At 38.8% G+C, this 19184-nt stretch overlaps 1 protein-coding gene across 4 annotated transcripts in view; it reads left to right on the top strand.

The window, feature by feature from the left end:
• Positions 1-19184, top strand: part of LOC136862776 (DNA-binding protein P3A2) — a 298693-nt gene that overhangs the window by 11032 nt on the left and 268477 nt on the right. The window lies entirely within an intron of this gene.

Raw genomic sequence — 19184 nt, 5'->3', positions numbered from 1 at the left:
AGATGTTATTGTTTATAAATTTCATTTTCCGTATTGATAGATTCAATGTATAGACAAGAAATGTGTTTTTCCACGAATCAATACACGATTTATTGTAAATAGATTACACTAGTACCGGTTTCGGCCCTTAACGGCCATCATCAGCTAGTACGTTATTAGTTTCCAGCCATTAGACAAAATCACAAGTTGTTATTGTGTTAGACATCCGGATGTCTAATGGGGGATGGAAATGCAGTATACAGTAGCATGAAGTTAAAATATTTGTGGTCAAAGGTAAAAAGTTACAATAAGTTAGAACATGAGTATACAGAACACATTAAAACATATGGGCCACATATGGCATTTCCATCCCCCATTAGATATCCGGATGTCTAACACAATAACAACTTGTGATTTTGTCTAATGGCTGGAAACTAATCATGTATAGCTGATGATGGCCGTTAAGGGCCGAAACCGGTACGGTACTAGTGTAATCTATTTACAGTAAATCGTGTATTGATTGCTGGAAAAACACATTTCTTGTCTATACATATATTCCAAGATGTTCGAGCTCTTACCCACATTAGACACTACAGGTCCAGAATTATACGGGAAGCTGTGGAAATACGTAGAAATCCTAACAATTTCAACAGGGACACTGGCTGTCAATTAAGTAATACGTGGTTGCCAGCCATTAAGGATTTATTTAGGTAGTTGCCTTCCCTGTCCTTTCACTATTGTTATTTCGTCTCGGTGTTTTCCAAATTCGTATGTTGCTCATCGCCACTTATTTCATTCCAGGCTTGTGTCAATGTCATATGTTACGTACACATGTTATGTGACCCTCTTAGAGTGATTCAGATGGTTCCGTCAGCTTCTGCTTCGGACGCCAGCGCTGTACCACATCCGGGGAGCCATCTAGTGACGAATAAACGTACCATTTCCACTTCTGTTGTAACATCTAAATTCAAAAGCTCATTGTTTAAGAAGCCTTTCTCGTGGAGAGTCGAGATTTTCTTCTGATGACGCAGAGCCCAATTCTCTGCGAAACGTAATGAATTTCACCTTATTTTCTTGACACAGCATAAGCCCAAAAGCGTATATTATGTCTATAAGCACGGGCCGTGAAAGCATCAACGGCAGCACGGTACTTACGTCTATCACATCTTAACCAGGGCAGTTGATGGAGGAATGGGCTGATGTGGGAATGGAGCGGAACATTTAGAATGAATTGAATGCAGGCGTTATGCGCCCATTGAAGTTTAGAACCAAGTAAACAACTTTTGTTGTTATAGACTACATCACCATAATAAAATATTGATAGTATTAGTCCTTGAATGAGCAGTTTCTTGGTTTTGACAGGTAGAAAGTCCCTCATTTTGTAAAGTGTAATGAACCGAATACACATTGACATATTTTTGTTATGTGATCTGACAAACTTAAATATTTATTAAAAATTATTCCAAGGTTCTTAACCTAATCTTTGTGTTACAGGTGTTTCATTGATCTTGATAACTGGTATATTGATGCTTTCTAACTTGGCATATGCTTTGTTAGATCTTATTATGATGACTTGCGATTTTAATGGGTTTACCTTCAGGTAGTGGCTACTGGTCCATTTGTTAATGTTATATAGGTCTTCGTTTAATTTCATGGTTGCTTCTTGTATGTCATTTGCCTTGGTATGAATATACAATTGGATGTCATCTGCATATAAGTGATATTTACAGTTCGTCAGTTGTTCTGATAGGTCATTCATATATAGGGAGAACAGAAGGGGTGATAACACCCCACCCTGTGCTAACCCCATATCAGTATTTTGCCATCTAGATATATTATCTCCCACTGACACACATTGTTTACATCCACTGAGATAGGAACGTACCCAGCATGGGGCTATCTTTTGATGACTTGACCCTAGTATAATGTTCCATGAAGATTAAAATCTGTCACAATCAACGTAACACCGTAACACATGGATTCTAGCCAAAAATATAATTTTGTTCTATCATGAATACATATGATCCTAGCTTGCGTCAATCGATTCATTACTCATTTCAAATACTTAGGCTCTTCTTTTTTTCATCGTAGCACATTTTCCTATTCAATCCATTTTTTATTTCGTTCATACAATATTTCTATATCTTCTTCAGAAATTCATTTCAATTCATATCACTTATTATTCTCAACTCTTCACACTTAACCTCTCTTGACGTATATGTAATTTTCTTCTTGTATATTCTCATTATCGCATCAATGTCTTCTCAAACGGTATCAATATTTCTTCTGTCTTTTGACATTTCCATAACTTGTGACATCCTATCTTATAATAGCCATATATTTCCTTCATGCATTATCAACCTATATCGCCTACATTCATATTAGCCTAACACTTGGAAACTATAGCATCATAAAATACTCTTCTTGTCAAAACTTCTCATCTCTTATGGCATAACATTACTTGGGTTGCACATTACTCTAACTGGCGTTTTGGTTATATTGCTTTAGAACACTATTTACTCCCTTTATTTCAATCTGTTGAGAAATCACTCGTGAGAATCTAACATATTTAAGCTTATTTTGAAGATTAAAATGACACAGTAACAAGACTGATTAGAAATGAACTACTTTAAATAACGTCCACTAAGCTACGTGATTTTATTTAAGGAAGTTATCCCTTTTCCTCTGCTTCTCGGACGATTTATGTCTCATTCATTGTGCGTTGTCAGGAGTGATCATCCTTCTGCGTGGCTGGTTCTGCAGATGTCAACTGCGGTGTTGGCCCATCACGGTTCAGCTCAGGTCACTCCAGGTAGTCCCCCGCCCATCTTCTTATAGATTCATCATCGCCTCATCTTGCTCAATTACAGAAAAACATATGTGAGATCAGTTGTTGCATGTGATTACAATCAAAGCCTTCTATTGTAACAATTATAATTCTTTTAAAACTTCTTTGCTTGGCCCTTAATTTTATCTCAGCCTTCCAAAATGTCTGCTATAAATTCAATGGGATTTGCGTCTTATTTGCTTAATCTTCGTTGGAGGAGGGAAATCACATATCACTTTTATTTTGATTGGGTTAGGTTGTATCCCTTCTCCATCAATTAATTGACCTACGAATAGTATCTGTGCTTGAAGGAACTTCGACTTCGCTAGGTTTATTTTAAAACCTGTGTCCTTTAAGTTTTTTAGGAGTTTTGCTAACTTTTCAGTTCTCTTCAAATGTCTGCGTTGCGAATACCAGATCATCTACATAGCATGTTACGTAATCATTCACCTCAGATTTTTTAAAACCGAATGGGAGCCTACAGTATGCATATGTCTGGTTGTTAAACATGAATCCAGTCAGCAACCTCTATTTTTCTTCCAAGACAACATGATGGAATGATGTGCAATCCATGCGAATAAAATATTGCATATTCCTAAATTTCTTTAAAATGTCTTTTATTTTCGACACTTGATCGTATTCTGGAATTAGTTTTTTGTTTAGTTTTCTGTTATCTAGGCATATTCTGAGGTTTCCGTTACTTTTTTTTTACTATTACCAAAGGATTGAGATACGGAGTAGTTGTCTTTGTTATTATACCATCAGATAACATCTCTTGTATGATTTCTTAGACTTCATGGAAATATTTTTCTAGAATATCATAAATTTTTCCCTTATATGGAGTCCAATCATTTACTAGTAATTTATATTAACATTTTGGTATTTGCACTGGTTTATTCATAAATATTTCTTAATGTTGCTTCAGAATTTCATATAGTTTCATCTTCTCCACTGACAGAATCTCAGTTTCGACGATACTCTTCCATATGTCCGAGTTTTCATCTTCTTCCTCAATGCTCATGATCCTTTCAGTAGTACATATCATTTCTACCTCCATATCATTGTTATGATCCTGCATTTTATCTTGGTTTACATCTTCTTCCAAGATGTTCCGAGGGTAATCCCAAAAATAAGATCTCCTATTTTTTTTTTATAAATACAGAACTCTGTTCGTGTGGCTGTTGGTCGCAACATTGTGAAGAGTGTTTCCCGTGCTCGCGCATAAACATGCGTATGCCGTGCTGAGGTACTCTCTCTTGGCTTGGCAGCTGTTGAGAGTGGAGCTCTCGTTGGATGTTACCACGAAGTGCGAACTGCATGCAGTTATTTGGTTTTTGAACGCAAGAGGTACTGAACCGATTGAAATCCATCGTCAATTGACGGAAGTATATGGTGTGTCGTGTATGGATGTCAAAAATATTTGTAAGTGTTGTCGAGAGTTTGCAGCCGGTCGGACTGAAATTCACGACGAACAAAGGAGCGGGAAACCGTCAATTTCCGTCAAGACAGTCTTAAAGGTTGAGCAAATCATGCGTGAAGATTGATGGATCACCTTGGATGATCTCTGTACTTTTGTTCCTGAGGTTTCCCGAAGCGCCGCTTTAGAATATTAATGGAAAAGTTGAAATACTGGAAGGTGTGCGCAAGATGGGTGCCACGCATGCTGACTGAAGACCACATGCGGCAATGAGTTGATTCTTCCCTGCATTTCTTCAATGCTTTGCAGCCGAACAGGACAGCTTTTTTGACTCAGTTGTCATGGGTGACGAAACCTGGGCATTCCACTTTACGTCTGAGACCAAGCAACAATCACGCCAGTGGCGGCATCCCTCTGCGCCAAAGCCGCGGAAATTCAAGCAAACACGTCTGCCAGTAAAGGCATGATAACTCTGTTTTGGGATCGAAAAGGTGTATTGTTGGTCGACTTTATGCCCGCTGGGACAACACTTAACGTTGACAGGTACTGTGAGACCCTGAAAAAACTTAGACGGGCAATTCAGAACCGGAGAAGAGGAATGTTGAGCAAGGGCGTAAACATTCTCCATGACAAAGCTTGCCCGCATGTCGCCCGGCAAACCGCTGCTCTCCTGCAACAGTTTCAGTGGATCATTTCCTATTTCCTATTCCGATTCTCAGATAGGTTTGCATCTTACATTCCACAGTTTTGTCTGGAATAATTCCCCTAATTTTTATTCCTGATACTGGTATTGTTGGTAATTTCACTTTCTCTCAATTTCTTGAAATAGTACTTGCGATATGATGCTGATACTTGCTCCGGAATCTGTTAAACAGTGAGTTCTCATTCCCTTTCTTTTGACTATAATTATTGGTAAATTAAACTGCTGTGTCCTTGTGTTAGCTGTATGCCACCCACTAATTTGTCTGGTCCTATTTCCCATGACTCGATTTGCACAATGACCCAACTTGAAATTTTGCCATTTTTCTATTCCTTAAAATGTTCTATGTTTTTAACTACTCTAAAATTGGTGGGTTTTTTTTTTTCTCAGCTGCCTCTGAGTTAGCATTGAATGTTTGAGCTCTAGGATTCAGTCTACGTTCTTCTCTTTCCTTGTGCTTATGTCTTTGGAGTTCAAGACTCGCTGTCCCCTCTATATTGCCGTTGGCATCTTGGTCTCTGATGGCTTGCTCCCATCTCTGTGTTCTGGGTGGCCTCTCGAAGATCCTGTATATACCTTTTATTCATATACTCTCTCTCTTGGAAACTTCTTTCTTGCCTATTGTCATACATCGGTTTTCTCCTGTGATTGAATCGATTCCTATTCCCCTTACATCTGTTTCTTGGTCTATTGTATGGTATGAATCTATTGTCCGTATTGTACCTGTCATAAGATTCATTGTTTCATTTTCATTGGCATCTATTCTGGTCTCTTCTCCCTTCTCGTTTGAAGCTCTTTGGGATGCTTCTTTGTTCTTCTGATACGTTTCTACCACTATTCTCCTGTGTTATGTTTATTGCCTCTTCACTACTTGGGTTGCAAATGACTCTACTTGTAGGGTGTATTGTCGTCATATCCAGTTGTCTCAATATATTTTCCATATCCACTGCTGACTCTACATTCGCTTCTGCTAACAGTCTTTGCACGTCTGGTGGAAATTGCTTCTGGATCGTTTTGATTGCCTCTAGCTCACTAGGTGCTGCATCCAAGTCTTGAAATCAGTGAAATTGGTTTGCAAAGTAGTCACTAAATCTCGTTTGTCCAGTCGATGCAAATTTTCTTGAGTATAACTCTTGCCTCACATTTTGCTGAACTTCAGAATTCCAGAATCTCCTCAGGAATGCAATCTTGAATTCGTCATAGTCGTGGAAACTGTATTCAATGCCTGGTGCCAGTTAGGATTCGAGTCTAAGTGCTTCTCAATTACACGCAATTTCTTGTCCTCGGGAATCCTGTTTTCTCTGAAATAGTCTTCCATCTCTCTCAGGAATCACTTTGGTGATGTGCTTGTGGTATTGTTAAAGTGTTTAGGCCTACCATCACATGTTTTATTTGATGTTTATAATTGTAATAATAATAATGTTATTTGTTTTACATTCCACTAACTACTTTTTGAGGTCTTCAGAGACGCCGATGTGCCGGAATTTAGTCCCGCAGCAGTTCTTTTACGTGCCAGTAAATCTACCGACACGGGGCTGTCGTATTTGAGCACCTTCAAATACCACCGGACTGAGCCAGGATCGAACCTGTCAAGTTGAGGTTAGAAGGCCAGCGCCTTAACCGTCTGAGCCAATCAGCCCGGCTGTTTATAATTGTGGGATTTCCGTTGTTATTGTTTCCCATTATTACAGCGTAGCTATTCTGGTTTTGATTCGGCTGTAAATGCGGGCGTTGTTTCCCTCTCGTTCATTTGGACTTCGATCGCTCTGTGCCTTTCATTATAATTTGATATGACAGATTTTGTCGCTTGGTTTTCCGTTCTTATTTCTTATATTTCCTTCCGAATCTGTCTTAAGCCTTCTTCCGTCTTGTCAACCGTTTCGTTGGCTGTATTTTTATTCAGTTCTATTTCTTCCTTCATGATGTCCAACTTGTCTCCGATCTCATCACGAGCTATTATGAAGTTAACCTCCATCTATCTGTTTGTGATTTCAATTCCTTCATTTAATTCGCTTATTTTTTCTTGACATTGTCCCCATTTTTCTTGCAAATTGATTTTCAATGCCTCGATGTTCTGTCAGTTTCTTTACCTCTTCTTCCTTCAAGCTTTGAATGTAATTCCTGTTTTCCGACAGTTCTTCTCTGATTTTGCTGACTTCTTCATAAACCTCTTTATTTTCCTTTATCTCAGTAATTTCTCTGCGCAGGTTTATAATATCAGTTTTGATATCTGTGACTTCTGCTCTGATTTTCCCGATTTCAAATTTTACAATCTTTTTTCTTTTTTTTCCCATGTTTCTCATCTCTTCCATCTGCTTCTGTTGTAGTTCTTCCTGCCTCTGCTGTCCTCTCATGTTTCTGATTTCTTCAATCATCTTATCCTCTTTCTCTTGATCTCCTCGCTTTTCCTTCCTCATTTCTTCGACCATTTCCTGTTGTTCCTCTTCTTGTTTCCTCATCATTTCCTGTTGTTTTTCTTGCTCTTCTCGCCTTTCCTTTCTCATTTCTTCAATAACTTCCTGTTGTTTCTCTTCCTGTTTCCTTATCTCCTTTAGGATTTCTAATATTCCCCATTGCTCTTCTCTTTCATCTTTTCTATCTCTTCCTGGTTACTTTTTATGGCTTCATCCATTTTCTAAAGTTCCTCTTCGTGCTCCTTCTGGCATTCCTCAAATTGTGCCCTCATCTGACTATGGTTTGCCATCTTTAAATTTATTATTTCTCTAATTCTTTCGTGATACTTTAAAATTCCTAAGTTTCTCTAATATTTTATGCTAAGCTTAAATCTATCTTAACTGCTAGGTACTTTTACTTACTTGTATTTGTTATGCAATTGGGTGGACTACCCAGAATTCCCCTTACTGGACTACGTAAATCGTTCCAGATCTTGAGATAATCCAAGTCCTAATTATTATTATTCAATTATAGCCCATTTCAGTGTGATCATTAGAAAATAAATTAACATTTTATGATACATCTTCATAATTTTATCTTATAAATTACTAAAATCTGTACTTTATTCTACCGTTTTCCTTTGAATTCTCCAAGTTAATGTCTACTGCCGTTGTAAGCAATTTACTGGGTGAGTTGGCCATGCGGTTAGAGGCGCGCGGCGGTGAGCTTGCATCCGGGAGGTAGTGGGTTCGAATCCCACTGTCGACAGCCCTGAAGATGGTTTTCCGTGGTTTCCCATTTTCACACCAGGGAAATGCTGGGGCTGTACCTTCATTAAGGCCACGGCCGCTTCTTTCCAACTCTAGCCCTTTCCTATCCCATCGTCGCCGTAAGACCTATCTGTGTCGGTGCGACGTAAAGCCACTAGGGGAAAAAAAAGCAAGCAATCTCTTTCTTCACTTTACTCCAATGTCGGGTGTCATAATTTCTCTTTGTCTTTCTCTTCTTGTCTGCACATTAATAGCCATAATTTCTTTTTATCACCTTCTTGCCCCTCGTCTTTTCGAGCCCCATGTTCGGGAGCAATTATTTCTTTTTACGCCCCTCCCGCGTCCAGGATGTCACGTAAAAGAAAAATCCCGACCAGTTTCTTAGGGTTGTCGATTATATAATTGTTTCACGTGGGATCAGAAGATAATGCTGATATGCCGAGTAATATATTACCTGCCGGTTGACTCGATGGACGTCTCCATCAGACGTATCAATATTATATGATTACCCAATGATTCATTGTTTTAACTCTAAGGTATCTTATATTACTATAAGCCATAAATAAGACTCAAGTAAAACTTAACCACTAATATTTATAAAAATATAGGAAAATCTTGGAGAAGAGAAAATGAAAATATAAAATTAAAATTCAAAGTTAATAGATTGGTAAAAATCTATTTTGTTAAACTTATTTGTCAATGATCAAATTTTTCATTATCATCTTGTTAATCATTATTGAATTGTGCTAATATTAATCATATCTACAATATTCACACATAAAAGTGAAAATATATGCATTTTGAGTATGGGAAAAGTTTTGTTATATAGAGTTATTCCATTATTTTCTAGCTAACATTGTCTGTCCATTACAAAATTCCTACTTCTCCTAAGACACTTCGTTAAAATTATATTCATCAAGTTTTAGGTTGGATTATCTCATGATATTTGTTGTATCTCAGAATAAGCATCAGGAAAAGTGATAAGTTTCTCGTAGGCTTCAGCACAACTTTGCTTTAAAAATCAATTAAATTACCAAAACACGCAAATGCATATCTTAAATTAATCTTCATATATACACTAGAGTAATCATTAGGCCCAGTCACGTATATCAATCTTAAATGAGCCAAAAATAATTATATTTTTGTGATCTCGTGTAAAATTAATTAAAACATTTAGGGAAATATCGTTCTGGAAGATACTATACAATATCACCTCTACCTTCTTATATACAGTAACAATCGTCTTTCATATCAGTCGAAGTATCCCATAATCAAAATAAATAACGTAAATTTTCAGAAGAAATCCTACATTACGATCTCATAGTGCATGAATATTCGTTCTCATGGGGCTACTGTATCTATTGATGTCATGGCCCTAGTATAATATTCTATGAAGGTTAAAATCTGTCACAATCAACGTAACACATGGATTCTAGACAAAAATACAATATTGTTTTATCACAAAGACATGATCCTTGCTTGCGTCAATTGATTCATTGAAAAATGAAAATCTACGACCTGTTTTCCAGTCTTTGACCGGGTGGGGGATGTAATGAATGAACCATATAGGCCTATAGACTATTATTAAAATGGGCTCGCCACTCCCAAAGCGATTTATGAATGACTGATAAATGCTATGAAATGAAATGGCGAGTATTGCTGGAATGAAAGATGACAGGGGAAACCGGAGTACCCGGAGAAAAACCTGTCCTGCCGCTGCTTTGTCCAGCACAAATCTCACATGGAGTGACCGAGATTTGAACCACGGTATCCAGCGGTGAGAGGCCGACGCGCTGCCGTCTGAGCCACAGAAGCTCCAATCGATTCATTACTCATTTCAAATACTCAATATTTTATTTCATTGTAGCACATATTCCTATTCAATCCATCTTTTATTTCTTTCAGACGACATTTCTATATCTTCTTCAGTATTCATTTCAGTTCATATCTCTTCTTATTATTCTCAACTCTTCACACTTAACCTCTCTTGATGCATATGTAATTTTCTTGTATGTTCTCATTATCGGATCAATGTCTTTTCAAATTGTATCAATATCTCTCCTGTCTGTTGACATTTCCGTAACTTTTGTCATCCTATCTTGTAATAGCCATGTATTTCCTTCATGCATTATCAACCTATACCACCTACATTCATATTAGCCCAACACTTGGAAACTACAGCATCATAAAATACTCTTCTTGTCAAAACTTCTCATCTCCTATGGCATAACATTACTTGGGTTGCGCATTACTCTAACTGGCGTTTGGTTATGTTGCTTTAGAACACTATCTACTCCCTTTATTTCAATCTATTGAGAAATCACTCATGAGAATCTAACATATTTAAGCTTATTTTGAAGATTAAAATGACACAATAACAAGACTTTGATTAGAAATGAACTACTCTAAATAACGTCCACTAAGCTACGTGATTTTATTTAAGAAAGTTATCTCTTTTCCTTCGCTTCTGGGACGATTTATGTCTCGTTCATTCTGTGTTGTCGGGAGTGATCATCGTACTGCGTGGCTAGTTCTGCAGATGTCAACTGCGGTTTTGGCCCATCACGATTCAGCTCAGGTCACTCCAGGTAGTCCGCCGCTCATCTTCTTATGGACTCATCATCGCCTCATCTTGCTTAATTGCAGAAATGCAGAAAAACATGTGAGATCAGCTGTTGTATGTGATTACAAACAAAGCCTTCTATTGTAACAGTTATAATTCTTTTAAAACTTTTTTGCTTGGTCCCTAATTTTATCTCAGACTTCCAAAATGTCTGCTGTAAATTCAATATATGTGCTGTATAGGATTTCTGTTATAAACTTTCTTGCGGTATAATTGTGTTGTCCCAGACTATTGCTTCTCTGGTTGATATTATGTTCTTGGTGTCTTAGACTTACCGACTTTCAAATCTCGTTGAATTTGTTAATTGGATATAACGCGTTTTATTAATATATATTGATATTTATTTCGACGTTTTCTTGTAGCTAATATGTTCTTTCCTAAAATTTTCTTCTTTTCTTGATACTTTTCTTATGAATCAGCTTACAACTTATTCGCGACATGTCTTCTCGCAATGATAATAATTTTGTGTTATCCTTTTTACAGTGTTGCGTTTCTCAACAATCCGAATCACCGGTTTTTGTCTTCCTCACTGCCATCATGATTATATAAATTTTGATATTGAAATTTTCTGAATTTCTATGACATTTTACAAAGTTACTCGTTCTGCTTAACTTGCTGTGGGTAATTGCGTTTACTCCAACTCGATTGAAACTTCACCTTTGGAATAGTGTAATGGCACAGTAAGGTCAAGAAGAATTAGAATTGTCATTTGTCCGTTGTCCTTTGCTAGCTGAATGTCGTTAGTTACTTTTATTAATGCTCTCTTAGTACTGTAATACAATCTAAACCCTGTTTGATATCTTTCGCTTAAGTTATGATGTAAGAGTAGTCTGCCATTTGTTTGTGTACTAGTTTCTCCAGTACTTTTCCTAGTACAGGGAGGATACTAACAGGACGGTAATCGTCACGGGTTGTGAGGGTGCTATTTTTCGGCAACGGTCGGATGATGGCATTTTTCCAGTTCTCAGGAAAGATTCCCTTCATAAGAGAGATGTTAATAATGTGCGTTATTGTAGGAAGAATGATGTCTAGAATTTTTCTTAAAAGGGACAGGTTTGTTCCGTCGTGTCCAATAGACCTTGATTTTATGTCATTGAGAGCGCTCTTTACATCACCTAGAGTCACGTGAGAGAAGTACAATGTTTCTCCACCATGCCTTCCCTTTGAAGATATTCTGTCAATAGTAGCTCTCTTGGTATTTCCGTTTGGTCGTTTCTTGAGCTAAAATAATCATTCAGATTGTCCAAAGGTACATTACGGTTAGTATCCATCGTCGTTTTATTTAGACCCATATCGCAGAGAGTTTTCTGTACAACAGCAGAGTCATGTGTATTTAAAATTTTGTACTATTGGCATATTTTAGCATTTCTTATCATCTGCATTGTTTTATTTCGGAGTCTTTTATAATTCTAAAAATTTTCCTGTGCTGGATGTTTCACATAATAACTATAGGCTGTGCCTTTGTCTTTCATTTGATCACGAATTTCTTGATTGAGCCAAGGGTTAGAGGGTCACTTTACTTGAGCAGTACGTAATGGAGCATGTCTGTTTTATAAAGGTAAGGGAAGTTCATTAAAATGATACACTTTTTTGTCAATGTCCTTTATATACTGAATTGTGTGCCATGGTGTGCTCAGAGCGTCCTGTGAGGGCTGCTTCATTCAAATTTTTGAAACCCCTGTATGTGATTATCTTAGGCTTGTATTTTGGACACTTCAAAGAGTATGCATTGTCATATTCATGGATTCAAACATGCACGTCAGTTGCCTAGTCTCAGTAGTTTCATTTGTCAGGTCAGTGTTAAAGTCTCCCATTAAAATCATATGTTCATACCTGGATATTAAATACTATAGCGCTTCCTCTAGATCTGTTGTGTTTCCAGTCTTCGTTGGGTGGTACACTACACCGAGTAAACACTTTGTACCACGAACTTCAATTTCTACGTACAAGAACTCTGGTCTGTGAGAGTATTCACTTGGCGATTACATATTACCTTGTATTACAAATCATCACGTATGAATATTCCGACTCCACCTCTAGTTTTTCCCTCTCTATCATTCCTAATTGAAGTGTATCTACTCACTTGAACCATTGCTGAAGGGATAGACTGATACAGCCATGACTCTGAAAACATTATAGCATGCAGATTACAGGTTGAAAATATGTTAGAGAAATCTCAGAAATGTGAGACAATGCTCTGTGTATTAACGTGCTATTTGTTGGGAAGTAGGGTTGGGTGCAAAAATGTCTTTGGACGGTTAGCGGTATTCTGCGAGGGGGCTGGCACGACGGGGTAATGACCTGCCTGGGACAGTGGTGAAAGGAGTCTGAAATTAGACACATTTGTTTCCTGGTTGCTTAAGCCATATGCACCCACCTGCCCTTTGCTCTGACATTGCTAGGAATCCGCCAACTTTTTAGTATGCAAGGTGGGTGTTGCAAGCTTTCGGTTAAAACAGTATAATGGGTGATCGACTGCGTGTATTATAATACCAATATAAATGGTCCGTTATTGGACATTATAAATTTTCCAGCTAGCTCATTCTTGGTTGCCAGCGTTTCGCCCTCGTGTGCTAGGGTGTATTATCACGGGACCTGTTTTATATTATTGAGAATTTCCACACTATTGCTCATGACACAAAAAACAGAACAATGCAGAAATATAACACACACAAAATCCCTTGAAATCTTAAATTTTTCATTAACTTATCTCACCTCGGAAGTTCTTTCGTGTGTGTTATGGCTTTAATTATACGACACGAGCCTAACATTTGCCTGATTTTGAAATAAGGAAATAATAGGAAACCAATACAACATGAGCCTAACATTTACCTGATTTGGAAATAAGGAACTAATGGGAAACAAATCATGAGTAAGCGAATGATGAGATTCGAACCTATCTCCGAAATGGGAACTTACAACCGTATATCTCACTCAGTGTATTATTATTATTATTATTATTATTATTATTATTATTATTATTAAGTCTGAGGATCAGTGACAATGTATTCACATCCTGGTACCGAGATCGTAGGTTCAAATCTGGAAATCGCAATCGGATCTTGAGGGGCGGGAGAAAGTTCATTCGGCATTCCATGTCGTACGGTATTACTATGCGAAAGATCTCTGGTGTTATATTTAGTGTTCATTCATGCACAGGATCACTAATAACTTCTTCCTCACTAACACTGCTGAAATCAGAGCCTAAAACATCAAATACGCTTTGAATTTTGCTATTACTGAGTATTTCGCGCAAGCAAGCAACTTCCTTCTCAGCCATCTTGTCAACAGAATACAGATTTCTCGATCGATATTTTAATCAATTCTCTTTGCCAAAGAAGCATACCAGAGCACTCTGGTGACACTTTGAGACACCAAGAACAGATTTCAATCAGAAATGTTTCCAGAAAAAGCTAACAGATGTCACAAATGTCTCCAATATGCGACCTTGCATCCTGGCGTACCAGTCCGCTTGTGGAGTCCTGGCCCAGTCGCTCGAGCGCGTACCAGTCCGCTTACGGGTGCATAGGGGTTGATGCTGTCAGCTTGAAAGTTAAGTTATGACGACTGATAGTAAGTAGTACCTACTACAACTATAAGATTAGCAACTAAATCAAAACTACGACTATGTGGAAAATTAACTTATGTGAACTAAAATAACTGTGGCGGTCCTTATGTTGCAGAGAGTCTGCTCATGATTAGTGAATACTGTTCAAATCTGCACGATTTGTTATGGCTATTTTACGGTTCAATTGTTTTACGTATTTGATCCCATCTCTAGACCGTACGTTCTGGATGGTAAATTTTGCGACCACGTCCTGAAGAAGTTGGAGTCTTGCTGGAGTTAGGGCCTTGCGGATGGTTTTATCGGAGTCCTTAAGTTTCTTTTTGTGATGATGATGCTTGTTGTTTAAAGGGTAGGTCATCGCCCAAAGTTTCTTTTTGTTCGTGAACATATCGTTTCTCTTAGGGTATGACACAAGCTTGACAATTATAGGTCGCGGATGCCCGCTGTTGTTTTTCCCAACGCTCTAAGATCTATCAATGTCATCCACAGAAAGACTGACTCCGATTTCTTTTGCAATGTCAAGAACTAAGTTGTCACTCTTCTCGTCCGCAGTTTCAGGTATACCGAACATGTAGGCACTGCCTTCTTTGATACTGTTCCAAACAGTCAGTTTTATCCTGCTGTTCAGTTTTTAAATCACTGATTGTTTTGTCCTGCTTCTACAGAGCCCTCTTAAGTTCTTCAATTACAGTCGTATTAAAATGAATAGTCTCCTTTAATTGTTCAACAACTGACTTTGTTACCTGGTCCTGGATAAGGTTGGCAGTCATGCCAAGTGTCTCCTTGCTGCTCAGTACTTCCTGTATGGCCTGCTTAACTCTGGCTTCAATTGGCACTTGCTTCACCTTGCGTCGCATCATTAATTTATTGAATTTTTGCCTTTTGCTTTCATCAATCACTTCACTAACACTTACTCGGACCCACTGCAGTGGTAGAGATAATGTAATACACTCTGAGCTGCCACACTACAAAAATTCACCTGCTAAATTCAAGTTCGCCATGAGCCTCTTATTCTGCGTCTATGCACTCTGCCATTACTGCTATAAATATCTTGGTATTTACCGCCTCACCATGATAGGACGCCATAATGTTATATTCCTATTAAACACTGGAAGACATGCGTATGCCTTCTAGTCATATGAACCTGACATGCCGGTGAAACACTAAATTGATATTGCAACTGCAGTAAACCTAATACTTGCTATAAGCTGCCCATTGTGCCATAGGGAACCGTAGTGTAGTTGGTAAAGGCGGGACGAAGATTACAAGTATTTGAAATATTTGTTTTATGTACCGCACACACTGTAAGTTCAATACCCACTTTCATGCAAATTGTGTGTGAATGAATGTGTTTGTGGCCCTAAGAAGGGCCGATTAGTTAGCAGACCGGACACGTACAGACCTGAAATAATAGGAACCGCCCTGACAATGTTTTATCGCAGCAAATGCTCGATGTGATGACCATTTTAGCTTAAGCGCATTCGGGCCCGGTGTCCAATAGATCGTCTTGCATGCTGAAGCATTCCAGGTGTAATTGATCAGCGGGCGCCCGTGATGAGTTGCCGGAGCTGGTCGGGGTTTTCCGGCACTTGAGTGTAAACAACGTTCTTCAAATGTCTCCACAAGAAGAAGCCAAACGGCATTAAATCCGGTGATCTGGTGGGCCAAGAAACAGGGTCTCCTCGTCCTGGCAATTCCTTGTTCAGATGGTTATGAACGGGCAAAGTCATATGTGGTGGAGCTCCATCCTGTTGCAACCACATCGTCAAACGATCATGCAAGGGCACATCCTCCAGCAGCAGTGGGAGTTCCTGGCGCAGAAAGTGCAGGTAGCGTGGGCCCGTACAATGGCCCTCAAAGAAATAAGGTCCAATCACACGATCCCCCAAGATTCTACACCAAACATTCACTCCCCATCGTACTTGACGGGGCGCCTGTCGCACCCAGTGAGGATTGTCCATACTCCAATAGTGCATGTTGTGGCAATTCACATTCCCATTATTGTGGGAGCGTGATTCGTCCGAGAACAAGATATGTGATATGAATACTGCATCATTGTCCAGCCTACCTAATAGCCACAAACAGAACTCCATTCGAGATTCAAAATCCCGCCCATGGAACCCTTGGTGTAGCTCAAGATGGTATGGGTGAAATTTATGTTCATGCAGTATTCGCCTGACGGGCAGCTGGCTGGTGTTCACCTGTCGTGCAGTTGCCCTTGTCCTAGTATGTGGATTATTACGAGCTGCCTCCAGAATGGCCTCTTCCGTTTCACCCTATGTAACAGGCCTGTTATGTACTGGTGGCTGGTTGGAAATCACGCCTGTTGTCCTTAGGCGTCTTTCAACATGGCGGAATGTAGCAGCCGGGTGTCGCCTGTCGGGATACCGTTCCTGGTACATACGTAGTGCCTCGCACGCGTTTTATCTTGCTTCACCATAAATGAGGAGCGTGTCAATGTATTCTTCTGTGGAAAACATGCCGAATGACAGCAGAGATTACAGTATATTCAGGCCCTAACCAGCGGAGTATGCAGACACAAGTTGAATAACACGTATTCAAACAGTATTCGAACAATGCAGGATTCGAACCACCGCTGGCACATTCTGTCGATTGCTAGGTGAACGCCTAACCCCATCCACTACGCTACACTGCTGAAACCATGCTGGTAGTACGACGAGAGCAGAGCCATCCGGTTCAGTGTTCAAGACATTAATTACTGCCCTGTTACCTAGTTTTATGCATCGATTCCCGTCTTCGTTACACACGGTCACGAGACACGATACATTAACATAGTTACGTGGTAAAAGGACATTACTACATTATTTCAAGGCGTCATGTTTTGCGAATGGGCGATATAACATTTCACTAGGGTTCAGAATCATGTGCAAAATGTGCTCACTGAACATTAGTACCATATAGTACGCCTGCAGGTGAGTAGCACCGCTATAACCATGTGCACATTAGTGGGCTGCAGGAAACAATATTGGAAGGCGCTGCTGATTCACACTGTATAATCTTTATTGTTTTAATTATATATATTATCTGTGGTTCTCATTCCTTTGCTAAATCCTGACTGGAACACAGGGTATAGAGTAATCTTCTATTTTATGATTCTTTTTGCAAAAATACTGGTATAAATCTTGCTAAGTATATCCAACAAGGTAATACCCCCGTAATTATTTGTGTTTGATCTTTCTTCCTCTCTTCTTGACAGAATCTTTCGATTTTTCTAGCATAATTTTTTTTTTATTAACTACCGTATTTTAGTTACTATTCCTAACATCTGACAGTTATTACCTACCTCTTTCCAGAATTCATAAGTAATTCCACTAATAGCACCTGATTTATCCCCATTTCCTTTTTGTGATTGTGTCTAATACTTCATCTGTAGTTATTGGGTTGTCTAGTACCGGCAGTGTGTTCTCCACATGTCTAAGTATACCAGTCTTAGTTTTATTCATTTTTGATGTATCTTTACTGCCTAGCAACTCCTAGAAATCCACTAGCCACTCCCCATTGCTTATACTTGCTTGTTTACTACTTTTGTTTTCCTTACATATTATGCTTGTTTAATAATTGTAATTTGGCCTGCCAGTTATTTATATTTTCACTCATTAAATCTTTGTACTCCTTCCTCTTTCTACAGAAATTTTACCTTAATTCCCCCGAGATCCCTCGTTTCTGTACACTTGTCATTTCAGTTGTAATTTTTTTTATGCTCACCATTATACCATAAGATTTATTCATGAGGTATATTTTTGGGCTTAGGAATAGTTACACGGGGCGTGAAAGTCTAAATGATAATACCATAAGATTTGTTTATTTCCCTTTCTCTTTCTTACAACACTTTTTTGCCAGCTATTGCTATTGTTCTTTCAACCATTGTTATTGCTTTATGTTGTTATTCTCAGTCATATTCTCAATAACTAACTTCAAAATTTCAAAACTATTCCCTTATAATAATCCCTAAGCTATCTCCCAAGTTCCTCACTCCATCTATACCTTCCAATTTGTTCTGTACATAGTTAATCTGTTGTTTTCCTTTTGATTTTCCTTCGCCTCTCAGCAATCGAATAACAACTGGGATATGATGAGAAACTTCCCAGTTCTTTACCTTTATCATTTCCTCAGCATTCCCCAGTTTACTCAATATGCCCTTGATATTTATTAATCCCACGATCCAGTCTAGTTATTTGCTCGTGGGTATATCTGCCAAACTCACAGCCCTACTATGCGCAATTCATGATTTTGCTTAATTGTATGATGGATCCACGTGGGGAACTAGTTATTTCCTCTTCTAAACCCTTGTCTTCATCCATAGTCATCCCTTTTCTAGCCTTTCTTTTAATTCTATTTTTTGGGGCATCGACCTATAGAGATCTTTTGCCCCTACTTGCACCATGTGATATGAACCTGCGTTTAATTAGAATGGAGGAAGTGTAGAGTGTTGAATGTGAAGAAAGGAACGTTACGGACGACACAAACACCCAGTCCCCAGGCCAGGGATATTAATCATTTACAATTAAAAACCCCTGACCCAGCCGGGAATCGAAATCCGGGGCTGCCGGGTGACAGGCGGACGCGTTGTCCCCTACACTGTGGGGCTGGACTTTTCTAGCCTAAATTCTCATAAAATTTAACGCTGTTTTGTCTTTCCTTCTTTTATTCTGAGCTGGCTTCCCTGCTGGAAACCTATTCTACCTGCACTGGTTGTCTGGAATGAAGATGTCTCAAATTCATTGCCGAGTCATTGTGGCCGCTAGTTCTGCCTTGTTCAACAATATAAACTGACTCAGCTCTGCCGTGATCGCCCGCTGTGCGCGTAGCAGACACATCAGGACCTTCAAGCATACAAACAGATAGAGAGTGCGCTCCGTATGTTTCTGCCAGCAAAGCGTGGCGC

Source organism: Anabrus simplex, chromosome 2, assembly GCF_040414725.1.
Source record: "Anabrus simplex isolate iqAnaSimp1 chromosome 2, ASM4041472v1, whole genome shotgun sequence".
In the NCBI taxonomy this organism is placed as follows: domain Eukaryota; kingdom Metazoa; phylum Arthropoda; class Insecta; order Orthoptera; family Tettigoniidae; genus Anabrus; species Anabrus simplex.
This window is presented reverse-complemented; position numbering and strand designations above follow the sequence as displayed.